Raw genomic sequence first — 16,467 nt, 5'->3', positions numbered from 1 at the left:
TGCACATAAGTTGTATTAAGTGAAATTAAAAAAATATATATATATTTATCTTACAGTCTGAAACTTGTTATAATTACATAGGCAAACTATTATTTTATATATACAATGGAGTTTTTAAAATGTTTGGGCTCATTAATTATGTTCATATGATATCACGATGTATCATTGAATTAAAACTTAATACATTTGTTAATCGTTAAAGTAACTTACTAAATAATGTGATATAATTAAGACTTATTAAACTACACTGTAGAACAACAACTGTTTTTTATTATTTTATAATGAAAATATCAAAAACGTAAATAAATATACAGTAAAATGTGTAAAAAATTAAATGACTCTGCAATAAAATAGGAATATGTTTTACAAAAATATAATTATTTTTTCAATTCTAGATAATGTAATATACCTAATATATTATTATAGGTAAGGTTAGGTTACTAACATCTATACTGATAATATAGTATGATTTGTTTATGAAAATAATTTTATACCGTTTCAAATTCGTGGAATATGTTAGCCTTTGTGAATACAGTTAGAAAATTACATTGGTTTTATAAGCATACATTTTTATTGTTGTAAAACACTTATTGGTGAAAAATGTTCAAAACTTCACGTAATATGCGATTGAAAAAAGTAGGTACAGGTATAAACATAGGAAATGTATGTTTGAATTATTGTAAAATAATGTGTAACTTTTCTATTAAATTTTAGATTTATATTATGTATTTTATATTTTATTATTGAGTAGTTTTACAACAATAAAACTCAATTATTCACATATTTATAAGATATATGAATTTATTCTTGTATTATATTTTTTTTTAAAAAAAAAGGAAAAACATTTAAAACTATTAGTAAATTATAATATGATAATAATCTTTAACAAATTCAAAATTATAAACATCTATAATACATCATCTGAATCAGTTATAAAATAGTTTTCTTGCTCAAAGTACTTACATTTAGAATAATATATATAAATATTTTTAATTTTTATTAAATATTACATCAATGGTAATTAATTTAACATAATTAAATGATTAGGAGGTACTCATTTGATGAATAAACACATGTTATTCATTATACGATATAATATAAAATATACGGAAAACTATAATAGTGTAAACAATAGCTTTAAAACTAATATAACTGATTTATTTCAATCTTTTTAACTTTCAAAATAATACAGGTATTTAGTGTTATTGTTATGCAAATAAATATTTATAGTAAAAAAGATACTTTTGTATTTTCAAAAAATTATTAAATAATTTTAATGAACATTAAATATATTAGTTAATTGTATCATACATATAAATAATTTGATTTTGACATAATATAAAATATTATTATTATTATAATATTAACATTTTGAAAATTTCATTGTAAAAAAAAAATAATTATATAAAAAATTTATGATTATTTCAAGTATCTATTTATTCGTTTTTAAGTAATTATTCCAAAACAACAAAATTGATTTTATCGGAAATTAGATTTATGTAAATATCCTAGTTCCTCTATTTTTTTTATGTTTTTCCATTATAAAATTAATTATTTAGAGAAATTTTTACTCCTGACTTCCCAATGTATCGAATAAATCCAGTTTTTTTACCTAGAACCACCCCCATTTTCAAAAAAAAAAAAAAAATTTACTGTCACAAAATGATTTTACAATACAAAATAAACATACATCAATATAAAATTTATACATTCATTGCTCTACTCAGAATTTAAAATTTATTTTTAATCCTATACAAAATTACCTAATAGCAAGTTGGAAGGAAACTACGTCCACATGGATAAACTTTTCACTAAAAGGTCTTTAAACTTTTTATTTTTAATTGTTTTATTATCTATATTAATTATACCCTTATTAAAAGTTAACAATAAACATAAAATTAGCATTTTTCAAGCATTATTATATTATATTATATATTATTATATTTTATTTAAACAGACGTGGTCAAATATATTTAAATAACATCAAACGAATTGTTAATTATGTTAAAAAATAAGAAATAATACATTTAATAAATTTGGCTAACCTTATAATTTATTACATAATTACCTCATTAATAAGTTATAATAATAAAACGTATACCTACCTGATTTGTATTTCTTTATTTAAATACTATTAAAATTTATAATGATTATTATACCTACTGTAAAGGTATTCTAATGTTTGAAAAATAAAACAATATGTATTTTCCAAAAAGGTATAATGTTATGGTGATATTATTCAATCAATTTTTTTTAAATGCACAATACGTTTATCCATCACTTACAAAAATAAATCTTTCGAACTAAAGTAATCCCATCTAATAATTCTTACATTATTATTAATTCTCAAAAACTTTTACTAATTGTAAAACCACAAGATTAATACACATCAATAATGTATACACATCATACAAAGAGCTTTCCTTAAAATCTTGTTTCATCGACAGACTCAATGGTTTTGTGAAAAAATTTAAATAATATGTTGGTTTTTCCTTACACTTTTTAATTCAGTATAATATATTATTAATTATGATAATATATAAAAAAAAAATTTCAGGGGAATTATATTACGTAATAGGTACATCCAATATTTTTTTTTTTACAAATATCACATTTTTTATACATAACATATTGTTTGTCATTTAAAGAAAATTATAAGCTTCTGAAATTAAAAATGATAAAAAATGTTATATTTTGTTGCGTAAAAAATATAAAGCTGTTTATATTGTTTATAGTTCTAAAGGAAGAGAAAACATACACAGACAAGCAACCATTTTAAAGGTTTTTTTTTTTTTTTTTACTCAAATATTTTTATACCACCATGAATAAATAATAAAATGTAAATTTATGCTTTCAACGAACTCGACCATTGACATTAAAGAACGGCCAAATATACTATCTACAACTTACAGGTGTATTTGATTTTATACAATTAAGATCATTTCGTTATTTATTTCCTACTAGGTATATCGAAATGGGAACTAAGTGTTAATTTCTTATAAATGTCTTCGTGGTTTATCTACCCAGTCTTAGAAGTTATATATGCCTACGTTTGACCTTAATCAGGATCAAACACAGTTAATGAATAAGAAGTGAGTCCATTCATAACCTATCATACGTAAATTATAAAATAATAATATTTTTGGTAAAGTCAGATTTATGGTTTTTTTACGTCTGATCACCAGATAAAAACATTTTTTAATGGTGATTTAATAGGAACTAATATTAGAACACATTGGTTTAAGCATTGTTGGTAGGATTATATCTGAAATATTATAAAAGTGTTAGTATATTTTATTATGTATCTAATAATTAATAATTCTTCAAATATCTAAAATTATAAATATAAATACAGAACTGTTAATCTTAAACATTATCATAAAAATAATTAATAAATATAGATACGTCTTAATCAAAAATATGTGTTTATTATAATAAAATGTCTTAATTTTAAATCAGTTCTTAAGATGTTAGGTTAAAAACCACATTTGAATACATCAATATTTAGTTTCCATATCGAACTTTTATTTTAGACTAAATATTATATTATATTATAGATGGCATTTAATCTGCTTTATGTTAAATTTAATTTTTAAACCGTTGATAAAAAAAAAAAAAATATGAAAAACCTTTTATTAAATTTGTAAACCTTAAGCCACATCCCCACGACTGGTGTACTTGTCAAGTACGCCAATAGTTGTACGTTCGACCAGTGCACGTGTACGGTGTTCACAGGAATGACGTACTTGACAAATAATACAAGTATATTAGCCGTTTCTTTGAATTGTATCACATTTACCAACTACCTTGGGGAACGGAACCAGTGACAAATAATTGTACAAGTATGCCGACCCAACGGCAAGGCAAGTAACCACCATCACCAAATATTAGCCTAGTACAGCAGTTGTGGGAATACGGCTATGTATAAAATTTAAACTTTAATGAATTTGATTTAGTTAAATTTAAAATATCCACAGTTATTTGTTTTTGAATTACAATGTAAAAATAATTTGGTAATAAAAACCGGTTTTACATAAATAGTATTATATATTTTACTGATGATTATTTTGAAAACACTGTGAAATATTTACTAAAACATTACAGACTAAATTGAATTATCTACTAGAAAATATATCCCACGCGAATTTGAGATCTGAATACACGTTCTACAATAAAAATTCACTATGAAAACTTACATAATATTAAAACCAATACTTTCTTCATCTCGCTTAAAGTTTTAAAGTATGTGAATATTTGATAAATAAGATAAATATTTTGAAAGAAAATGTTCAAAAGCTATGTTTTTTTAAATTTTCATAGAAATATTATATTCCATTTGTACTATAAAGTACACGATGTTCAGATGCCAGGTATTTTTATATTAATCTTGTTTGAGAAATACTATTTAATTGTCTCTGTATAATACGCGGTGGAACGGCACCAGTGATAAATAATTGTACAAGTATGCCGATCCGACAGCATGGCAAGTAACCACCAGTACCAAATATTGGCCTAAGTACACCAGTTGTGTGAATCTGGCTTTAAATGTGTGAAGACCAATTCACCACCATTCCTCATATAGCTTAACTTAACAATTATTTACTAAATTGGTAATAATTTATAATAAGTTTAATATTATTGATTTAAATTGAATTTTCTAATAAGTTTAAATTGTAACGCTAATTCATTATAGTAATATTTATGTTATATTAAATTAACCAAGGTAAAATGTACAACTATTTTTAAATTTATACTTAATTATTATTTATAACGTTAAACACATTAATTAATAAATGTAAGTAAAAAATATGGACACATTATGATGTTTAGCAGTTACATCAATAAAAAGTGATAAAAGAAAGTGAATACAGCTCAGCTGTACAGTAGGTGTTGAGTGAGTTATTGTAATGGAAGTGTTAAATTTGAATTCAGTCATTGTACCTATAGAAAAAATGAATGAATGTAAACCTCTATTATTCAGTCCATATCACCAAGCATACTTCAAGATAAAAATTTGCTTTTAAAAATTACTTATCAATCCAAAACTAACCTTTTCCATACATAAAAATGACATTAAAATAAGCAAAAAGTACTTTTTCCAGTTTTATCTCAAAAAGTACTATTGTCCAATATGCCCATATTAAAAGAATATACACCAATCATCAACTATACCAAAACGAATTATTTCTGTAAATTATCCAAAAATCTATTGCTTTTATGTTAAGCTAAATAATATTACTATTTTCCATGATATAGGTATAGAAGAATAAAAAAATCGATAAAAAAGTGTAAATTAATGAAAATAATACGTTTGGATCATAGCCAATTTTAAATTTTCAAAAAATCTATTTTATACTTATAAAATTAATATTAAAAAAAAAATTATACAACTTATTTACACATTACATATACTGATCGAACTACAATCAACTACGATTCTTTGCCATAATGATTTGGTACCTATTAAGTAAGTAAAATAATATTAAATGTTTCAACGAATGCATGGATATTTTATAATATCGGTAATCCATACATTTAATTTTATCCATTTTTCCATAGTACATAATATGCCTAAACAAACGTTTATTCCAAATTTATTTGTTATCGATATTAGTTGGATAAAAAATAAAGAATTTGTATGAACGTCTGTGGGAAAACACGATTACCAAGCCTCATAAATTACATTAGTTTTTCAATGATAGTGACATTTCTATTCATAAAATAATTGAAGTACCTATGAGAAATTTTAGTTAGTTGAAGGAACAGTAGGTAATATAAAATTATACATATAATTATTGAATTATTGGTATGTGTGTTAATGACGATTTAAATATTGGTATAAAGTGAAAAAAGTACATTATAATTTATTATTTATAATAAATCATAATTATCCACATTGAATTTCGTTAAATTACTGTTTTTGACGATACCCAATGACTAAGTACAATAAAAACCTAATATTGAGTTGAATGGATTCACCTTTTATTTTCAATATATTTTTTTATTTTATGAATTATGTCTACTCAATTTATTATTTATAATGTAAAAAAAAAATAACTTAGACAAAAAAAAAAAACAATAAAAACTGTGGTAATTTTATAAGTATTAGATAGACAAATCTGCTAAATATTTGCTACAAAGTAATATGTTTTTATTTCTTCCCACGCTCAACTCGTTTATTAAGGAAGTTAATCTTCAAACATTGAATGAAAATAAAATTAATCAATAGTGAGCTAATGGTCCTTAAACATGATTTAATTGCCAATAATTAATCTATTGAATTTTAGTGAACCATTAAATTAATCAATTTCGTATGCAATTTGACATAATTATTTTAAATACCTACTATAAACAGTATAATCGACATTATTTTAATGTTATATTATATTGCAGAAGTTGTGCAGATTATTATTTTTAGAATTAACACTCGAGATCAATAAATATAGATTACATTATGTATGTGCATATGAATATTGAAATAATACATTTTATTTATGAACAAGATTCTTGAATTATTTTCTAGTTTTCTTTTCAAATAGTAAGCAGTTACTGAAGTGAGATTTAATAAGCTTTGAAAACAACTATACATCGTATATATAAAATATAAAATACTTTTTAATATGAATCTTACATTTATTAATATTTTTATTCAAAAAAATTAAAGGTGGGTACCGTTCTGGTGTACGACAGTTTTCGAATAAGTCAGTAAGTCACTGTGTTGGATATGTTAAATTTGAATTTATTGATATTATCATAGTATACGAAAAATGTTCTGAGCAGTGATGGTTTATCAGCCTAAATTTTCTAATTAAGCAACGCACACATATTTTTAAAGCAACGTGATTAACAGGATTTTAATAATATTTCTCTAATAACCATTAACCATATTATATTTCAAATGAATAGATACCAGTAATATATTAGAATATAATTTGTTATTTCAACATAATTATAAATCTAAATATATTGTTTCTAAATTATTTATATACTTTTATAACATTAATGCAAAACATACATTAATCGTTTAGTAATATTTCAATACTTATATTGAAAAATCTCTAAGATAGCTAATTGAATTTATTTTAAGAAATAACCACTGAAATATTGATTCATATCAATTAAAAAATGTATGGAATCATATATGTAGAGATATTGTATAAGCGTTACTATATTTAATTTCATCATGTGACATAATGCTTATTTTTAATTCATTAATTGTAATAAAACCATTAAACTATTATCTTTAATATTGCACAATTTGTATAAGTTAGTATTACTCAAATATAAATTTAATAACTTAAAAGTTATAGTAATAATCATAGTCATAAGAAAGCACTTAAAATTAATTGTTGTTTTTGATCTATATAGTAAATTGTAGAAAAAGTGCCTTCAATGGAATGTTGCGATTCTATATTTTCAAGATAAATATTTGAAAGGATTGTCTTAATTTCTACAGCGCAAATTGACCGAACAACGGACAAGTCAATTATATTATTATGGAATTTAGACTTAACAGCAACAATAACATATTGTGATTGAACGAAATTGCAAGTGACAGATTAGGAAATAGTTTAATGGAAACCAAAGTTTTACTTCGAGCATTAAATGTTCATGTATTATTAATACATACCAAAATATCTTTGAAAATAATTCAACTAATTTACCAGTTTCTTGCAATAGATTTCATAAATTTTGTTGTATTAAAAGCATTCAATTTTTTCATTAAGGTAAAATACTGTGAATAATTCAAAATGTTAGTAATTTCATATATTTCCGATTTTAGAGGATATTTGTATCAATTTTTAGAATGCAAATTCAACAGTAGATTTAAACATCAATAATCTTGACGAAATTCAGTACATATAAAGGAAATCAGATAAACACTGTTTCATTACGGTTATAAATAAAAATCAGTATGGTAATACCCCTATTTTGTGATAGTACTACAACGTAGTTGAGGTACCTTCCATATTATCCATATATATCATGAGTTAGCTATTCCTTTTGTAAAAAAACATACGTTATCCTATCTCAAGTGGGAAAAAATGATGTGAGATTTATTTTACATACATCGTATTGGAAAACATTTATTTTCAGATTACAGAATGTCAATTCAGAAATACTTAAATTATCGAATAATTTAAAAATTTCAAATACTTTTATTTAATTAATAAGTTATAAATTTAATAGTCAATTCATCAATTTTTATCAGTGATTGTTTGAAATGTTTAATTAGAAAACAATTTTAGTATACTTTCTTATGAGTAGGTTTGAGTCAGTTTCCAATTCATCTACCAATATGTTGAAAATATTTTATTATTAATTGTATAAAATCAAACACACTTGATTCAAAATAACGCACATGAACACCAATACATACTGAGTATACATACTTAAGTCAATCAAACATAATTGTTAATTAAATATCAATATAATAAATTATGATAGTTAAACTTATAACTAAAACATGAATCCTTAAAGTAGTGCATTATGTTACAAAGTATATCAATTAGATAAACCAATTTTATAAAAAAATAGGGATGAACATATGTTTAAGTAGTGCCTTTAGATAGTATTTTTCTTGCAAAATTAAAAAACACAAAGAACTTAAAAAAAGAAAATATTTCTTAAAACAAGTTTTGCATTTTAAACCATTTTAAATAAGAAAATAAATTATCTTTAATATCCACAAATAAAAATAATAAGTCTATACAAAAAATGGCTGAAAATTATGTAAAATATTTGAATTGTTGTGTTTAAGTAAATTATTGTTTTTGACATTTTGATATTATAAAACAAAATAATTCTATATTAAAACGTTGAAAAAGTAATAAGTAAATATCATATTCAATAATATCTTTAAACTTAAAATAAAATATAATTTAAAACTTTCGAAATACTCGTATTATTATTTTATAATATAGACTAAGAGATATCATTAAACACAATAAAAAAATAATTACATAACATACTAAACATACTATATCTATTATATAATATATGTGTGTGTGTGTGTATTTATAGTGTTTATACGTGAGGTATGTCTAATAAAAAATGAAACCTCAATGAAATCGATGTTCTGAGGATTATTAATAAAAAAAAAAAACTAGAGATAGTATACTATTGTATAAAAGAAAATATTGATCAATTATTCATATTATACCATTGTACTTCTGAATGTTTGTTTAAGAACTACATCTAATATTTTTTAAAGTTATCAATATATACAGCATAATATGATGTTTATAAAGTTTCTAAAAACAAACGTTAATTCATAAAGTTGAGATTGCGTCATATGGTTAATACATAACTTTGAAACAAAACCAAAATTCAACCGGAATCTCAGAAATCAACTACCTATATAATTTTTTCAAAAAAAAAAAAAAATGATAATTTTAACCTAATTAAAATGTATGATTGTAAATATAAAAAACTTTAACCAAAATAATTGTAAATTAAAAAGCAAATTAATTATTAATTTATTAAACAATGTCATTTGTATAGAATGCTAAAGAAGAACAATAACAGAATTCAGTAAATATAATGAATATAATATATAATGTGTGGCATTTAAAATTGTAAATAAAGCCACAGTCGTATTTTCATTATATTTTACTAAATTTTTACCATCAATTTTAGTGTAACATGAAATAAATACTCATAATTTCAAAAACTTTTATTTTGTATTTGGAAAAATTTTTAGATTCGCAATATATCTATTAAATAAAATAAAATAAAAATATATAAATCCCTAGCATATACACGTGTATATTCATTGTACATTATATAATACACATTGCACTTATGCTAATTAGTATTTCAAACCAACTAAACTGAAATGAAATGCAATATATAATAAATGCTATATATAAAGGTACAGTTAAAATAAATAAAGATATTATCCATTTAATTTAATTTAGACAATCTGAAATTAATACACATACCTAATCCATAAAACATAAACTAACAAATAAATTAATTCTTTCTGTTTGTTTTTCATAATACATTAAACATATTATGATAATATTATTCCTAGTTGAGTTAAACGAGTATATAAAAAAATATAAATTTATATTCAGTATAACATTATTTTAATATGGTATTAGATAATTATTTAATAAATAAAAAAATGACAAGGGTTCTTATTTTCCACATATTATACTCGGTGTCAGACTATATATAATAGTAAAAATTTAATTAAAAACACTTTAATGTGTGAAACGGGCAAGGTCCATTGTTCGGTTCAGGTATTTGTTTTTTTTTTTTTTATCAATTTTATTTTTTGCGTTAATTGTAGCTCTGTTTCTTGATGTAGGTTAAAAACAATTAGAATTTTAAATGTCAAATTTCTTGTTACAGGGATGGGCCAAGTATAGATATGCCTGTCATCCTGTTTCCAGCTTTAATAACTCCATCCCAATTTTTTTCTGTGAATATCTCGAATCCGATAGACTAAACTAGTCTAGATAATCCTAAATTATGCGTTACTTAAACTAAGCAAGATCACCGATATAATATATTCAATACTTAGATGCCAATTTATATGCATACTATAATAACTAATTAAAACTCATATATTCTACTGATTCATTAAACCAAAACTAAAACATATCTCTAATATTTGTACGGTCATGCCAGATAAAAATAGTTGAATAGTAATTTTAAAATAACTAAATATTAATTTAGTTTGATATTACGTAATAAATTAACTTAATCTAAAATAATTATGTTTCAAAATAAACAGTAAGTTCTCAATAGTTATTACAAATTGTTAAAACAAACTTACAAACTATTAAAATATTTCATTGCTAGAAATATAATATTTGCGTTTCGAAGCTAACTCGTAACAAAGATTTCCACTTTGACTTTTATATGTATAGATTATCTACAAAAATGCTATAAATAATAAACATATGATAAAATATAAATTAAAAAAAAAAAAAAGGTTTTGTTTGAAATATATCGATTTAACTATAATGCTATAATAGGTTATAGGTTACCGTTACAAATTTTTAAGTTGCAATCGATTAGAAAGCTTAGATGATTATAAATGTCTATGTAACATAAAATGTTATAATTGAATAAATTTAAGTCTAATTTTTAATAAATTGATAATAAAATATAATATTTTAGGTTATCTAACTTCATATTATTTGGAATTTCCTTTTGAATTCAATTATACAGTTGTCAGTCACGGATTTCAAACATTTATCGTTACAATATAAAACAAATGTGAAGATAATAGCTTGGTTGTCAAATAAAGTAGATAAAAATGAACTATAAGTATCAAGTAGGATAAATAAATCTAGAACTAAACAAATATGTGAATATTGGCAATCAATAAGGTTCTATATAACGATCATATAACAAAATATAGAAGAGTTCTGGCAAAAGACAATAAAGGATTTAAATTTGAATGAACAAATAATTCCGATATTCCAGTACGCAAGATTGAACAATCCAGATTCTACAGAATTAGAAATGAAAATGATTGGAATAACTTAAAATAGATACTTGTTGTTGTTTCCATTATTTTTTTCCATTATCTTTTTTTATTATTATTGATTTTTACTTTTATTTTCGTTTCGTGTAATTAAATATATTGTACATAAAATAAACAATAATATAAACGATATTTTAATCGATAATCTCAGAGTTATAAATAATATTATACTTTCAGATATTACAATTTTTAACAAGTGTAGTTAATAAAAAATGTTTAATGAGTTATAACTTTTCAACTTTATAAAAGATTTATAAATATAAAACTTATTCAGTTGTTAATTACCAGTATGTTAAATAATACAATGAAATATATAGATTGTCTATATTAGCTAAATGTTGTCTCAAAAGCAGTACAATTAAACCATAATATAGACGAATTCATATTCTATTTATAGGTACTACCTATAGAAATAATTTTAACCAAAATTGTAATATAGTATTGTATTCCTTAATATTAAGCGTTAAGTTAATCATGTTAATGATATTATACTTAATTGATTACAAATAATAGGTGATACAAAAATGGGATTATTTATGCAATAGTAGCATTGTCATAATAATATTTTCTCGAATATAAAATTCGATTAATAAATCGATTTATATCAAGGATAATATTATAAAGTGAACTTTATTACAACATTTTGTTATTTTAGTTATACCTATAAATGATACCACTAAAAAAATGTATACTAACTTAGATCATATACATGTATATGATATGTATACTAATGTCTAATCGTTTTACTATTGATCATATATTTATAAAAACTGAATAAAAAAATATTATAGTAAAATAATCATAAAACGATTAATAATGAAAACCTACATTTAATTTTAGATTCCGAAATCAGTGATCATCATTCTTGTATTAAATTTTCAAGTATTTTGACTTAGCCAAAAAATATTTATCGACATTTATAAAAAAAAAAAAAACGAATATTTCAAATACCTATTAATAGCTTAAAAATAACCGAAATATATTTAAAATTAAATTATGTATAAAAAATCCCAATCAAAATAACTGCTGAAATTTTCAAGTATCTATGACTTATACTTTTTGAATAATAACAATAATCTTTAAAAATGTTTGATAATAAACCGTTATCGATCGCCATTTCATAATAATTTGAAATTCAAACGCACGTAATATTTTTTTTGTGTAATGACACGGGTTTTCTCTATAGCTACTTAAAGAAAACCTTGTGTTGAGTTTTTAACTTTAGATATACATACAACACTTTTTATAAATTTTTAACTACAAAATAACTTGCGAATTTTATCGATTTTAACATATTTTAAAAATGTGAACTTTAAACTCTTAGAAAAAAAATTGTGATTTATAATTTTTTTTTTATTTTTAAACTAAAATAAGAAAAACTTATAAGAAACCTTATATTAAATTTTCAATCTTTTTAGGCATCCAAATTTTTGTTATTGACATTTCAAAAACAAATACTTAGAAAAATCGAAAATTTTAGGTGTCTATAAATAGCTCAACAAAAGCCATTATACTTTTTATTTTAACCTTGTATAGATATAAACATTTGGTGTAAATCTCAAGTTTTAACATAGATTCATTTTTGAGTTACAACAATTTAAAAAAATCGATTTTGTCAAAAACTGGTTTTGAGTAAAAATTCCCGTTTGATCATCACTTTTTCGTGGTTTTCCCAAGCGCTTTTTAAGACTGCTAGAAACTTCTTTTTTTAACTTTTATAATAATGCATCAAAGATATTCAATTTTCCAGCGGAAATCACCTCTGAAGTTTTAAATTAAAGCATTAGTTTGACAAGTTATGGTGTACAGGCACAAAAAAAACATCATTGTGGAATCAATACATTCATCACTCCATTCAGAATGTAAAATTATACTAGGAAAAAAAAACTAAATATATGAATATAGTTTAAACTATTAATGCTTTACTGAATATTATACAATGTAGGTAATAAAAAAAAGTGTATCTTCAGGTTTTGATAAAATTTTATCGGATTTATTAGTAAAAATATCACTATAGCAGAATATATAATGGTAGTAGAACCTTGTAATAAAACCTCTCACTAATTTACCTTAGTTTACGCTACCGTAAGGTATAAAGTTATTTTTCCAGATATATATGAATAAATAATTGTAACTTCAATCTTTAAAACTTATGATAAAAATTAAAATAATTTACAAATTATAAACCAATCTCATTAGTTTCTATAATATTTAAAGTAATAGAAAAATTATCAAAAATGTATAGTTAAAAAACATGTCATAAATGATTTGATATTTAATAATTTCACTTGATTGTGGTTAATTATGTTTTGGTATATTTTTAGATACAGCACAAGCTTTTAATTCAGTATATCAGAATTATTATTATAAAAATCAAAAAAATTTATAGAAAAAAAGGGCGTTTATTTTTGGTTTAAATCATAGGTATTAATATAATATACACCAAATAGTAAAATAAATGAATTGGCAAATTATTAAAACAATTAAAAATACGGTATCCCCGAGAAACTGTTTTGGGTCCAATACTATTCTGAATGTATCTAGATAAATTATTAAAATTAGAAATAAACTGAAATCTAATTGCTTTTACTGATAATTTAGTTATACTTATTAAAGGTGATAATTGAAATAAGGTAAAAACTAAAGCAAATTTAGGATTGATAGACAATCATGATTGATATACCTACTAACAATAATTTATCATTTAATTATCAAAAATCCATATTTATTATATTTCCAATAACCAAAGGTTTACTCTTCATAAAATAATATTACTGTAACACCAATACGTACATTGAATATAATAAAAATAAGAATTAGATATCAAAAAAAAAAAAAAAAACATTTAAAATTATAAAGTTACATCCACTTAACATTTATGTGTAATATTCGATATTTCGATGAGCAATAAAAATAGAAATTTCAAACTAAAACTATAATAACAATTAGAAAATACTTTTATATTGCTAATGAACTGAGTAATATACTCGATATTAAAATTGTTTATTTTACCATTGTACAATAAATACTTATGATAATATTACAATATAAGAATCTGCTAAGAATAATGTACAATTTTTTTTTAAATATAGTACATATATGGAATAACAGTATAAATTATATTGAAACAAAAATAAAATGAAGAAAATATCAATAATGATCGGACTAAATTCCTTAGAAAATTAACCTAATAGAAATATTATATAATATATTATATTATGTTATGTTATATATTATATTATCAAAAACTAATATACATACAATGGAAAACCAATATTAATAAAGATAACTTATTGATATATCAACTCAATACGTGTGGCCATAACAAAAAGTTTTATAAATAGAAATAGATGAAAAAAAATATTTAATTAATTAGGTACCAATAATAATTATTAAATTGATTAATTGTAAAAAAAAATATAAATTAAAATATTGTATATTCATGTCTATTTCATAAATAGTGATATTTATTTATTTTTGTCACCATGCACACTGTTTAAATGTACATGGTATTGCTATCAAGATTTGCAAAATAAATAAATAATAATTGGACTCCCTGTGTGCTTATAGCTAGGGAATATGTATGAACATTTCTATTTGTTATATTAATTGAGCTATACATACTTGTAGTATTAATATTAAATATTTTTTATGTTAAATAAATAAAATACTAAATAAATTGTACCATCAATAATTAAAAAACTAATAAAAAAATCACAAATTTTCATTCAATTAGTTTTTTAAGTGATTTTTGGATTTAATATCAAAAAAAATTCACTGTGTGTACTATGTAAATATTCGATGAGAATTTCATAGAATGTACCAACGGACAAACTTAATTGGTTTTAATTTTCAGAAATAAAATAAATCCATTAGCAATCGTTATTCAACTATTAGTCAATATACTTGTTAAATAATTTCTGAGAAGTATTGATCCATAAGTCTGTCTTAGAATCGTACTCTAAAAAGGGAGCAAGATATTGGTTAAATTAAATTACTTTACGAGCGTACAGCAGCTGGACTTCAATTTCGAGTTCGGATCATTAGGCAAATAAAACTTAGAGTTGGTTAGTCTAATATTTTTAACGTTGGTTAAGAAATCCATTACCTAAGAATTATAATGTAAAATAACAAGTAGTTATTCATCGCACAACTTAAGCACGTATCTACATTATAAAACGATATAATGATGTAAGTACATATTGTATTATATTGCAACTAAAATCAATGAGGAATAGTAAGTTCTTACAAGAGAGTTAAGCAAATAAACAATTACATACATTAGTTCCAACAAATATGATGTGAATTTCTACATGAATATAAAAATAACTAATGTGATTTGTAAGTTCCTACATGGTAAAAAAGGTACGTATATTAGTTTTTACACGTTAGAAACAAGTACATGAGTAAGTTCCTACATGACGGAAAATATTATTAAAAAAATGTTCAAATATACATTAAATTAAAACTTCATAAATCGATAAATAATAATAATACAAAGTAAAAAATATATATACGTTTTAGAAATGTATTATACATTTTTTATTTTTTAATAATTTTTATTTTATATTATTTACTAGCTGTCACCAGCGTGCTTCGCCCCGTGGCTAGTTGTTTACAAAATGTGAGGCTGTTTCTTTGTCTTATAGTTATTTCCAATATAAAATGCTATAAAGTGTATATACATCATACTTACGAAAAATAATAATAATTTAAGGTGTTTATAAATTCTCATGAATATACCTATCGATAATAAAAAAAAAATTTTTCTCACATGATATTATCATAACCCTTTTATCCGGGAAATATATTATAATATAATATTAATAATATAACGTCGTTAAATGAATAACAATAATAATGATTATTAAACAATAACATTGGGCATGGCATTCTGTGGGTCTTTGCATCATACAGCTAATCAGCGCGGTTATATTTATATAATTATATTTTTAGAATATTTA

General features: G+C 22.2%; 1 protein-coding gene across 1 annotated transcript in view; it reads left to right on the top strand.

Moving 5' to 3' along the window:
• LOC114123050 (RYamide receptor) overlaps positions 1-16,467 on the top strand; it is a 53,816-nt gene that overhangs the window by 11,407 nt on the left and 25,942 nt on the right. The gene's annotated exons all lie outside the window — the stretch shown is intronic.

The sequence above is a fragment of the Aphis gossypii genome, chromosome 2, assembly GCF_020184175.1.
Source record: "Aphis gossypii isolate Hap1 chromosome 2, ASM2018417v2, whole genome shotgun sequence".
In the NCBI taxonomy this organism is placed as follows: Eukaryota; Metazoa; Arthropoda; class Insecta; order Hemiptera; family Aphididae; genus Aphis; species Aphis gossypii.
Note: the sequence above shows the minus strand (reverse complement) of the source record. Positions and strands in the feature narration are given on the sequence as shown.